This window comes from Penaeus monodon, chromosome 23 (assembly GCF_015228065.2).
Source record: "Penaeus monodon isolate SGIC_2016 chromosome 23, NSTDA_Pmon_1, whole genome shotgun sequence".
In the NCBI taxonomy this organism is placed as follows: Eukaryota; Metazoa; Arthropoda; class Malacostraca; order Decapoda; family Penaeidae; genus Penaeus; species Penaeus monodon.
This window is the reverse complement of record NC_051408.1, coordinates 39,726,113-39,726,838: the sequence shown is the minus strand read 5'-3', so window position 1 is coordinate 39,726,838 and position 726 is coordinate 39,726,113.

Here is a 726-nt window from a genome sequence, read left to right as displayed (position 1 = left end):
GGGAAAGATAAACACAGACAGAATAGAAAAAAAGCAACGAAGCAGACAGTGAAGGACAAACCTTGGATGCTGAAAGTGACCTCGTCCAAGGTCAGGTAAGATCAGGTGGCGGAGGAGATGGGAGGGCAAGTTGCGAACGAGGTCAGAGGAGGTTACCTTCAGAAATCAGTGTTAATTGATGTCGACAGTGACCATCCTTTTCCTCTTGTTTTTTACCTTCTTTCAAATAATGGCTTGCAAAAGCATTTTATTGCAGGCGAATTCGATTTTAGTATGTGTTAAGAGTTAGGGTTGAGAGTTTTTCTCTATAATTTTTTTTCGTGAATTCTAACGTGTTTGTACAGTGTTGAAGAGGCCTTGTAAATTAAGCGAGAAAATGTACGAATATTTGCTCTAAGTTTTCTTTTCTTTTTCCTTTATTATCTGTTTTTGCCTTTCCTAATACTGACCTTGTGAAATCAAGAACAATTTCTTTATGATAATCCTAAAGCGTGATTTCTTCAGCTTTAATCAAAACAATTTCACTATGAATATTTCTTACATTAGTAACCAAAAAGTGTTTACATATTTGCAAGACAAGAAATCTGGTGTTTTCGATATAATTCAACAGATAAATATCCATTGATTCCTAAGGCACAAAGCTTCAAATGAATAGCTTGGAGAAGATTGAACTGGCATGGGCGGCTTAACTGGGGCAATTATATACCTCTTCAACAGTGATATGGG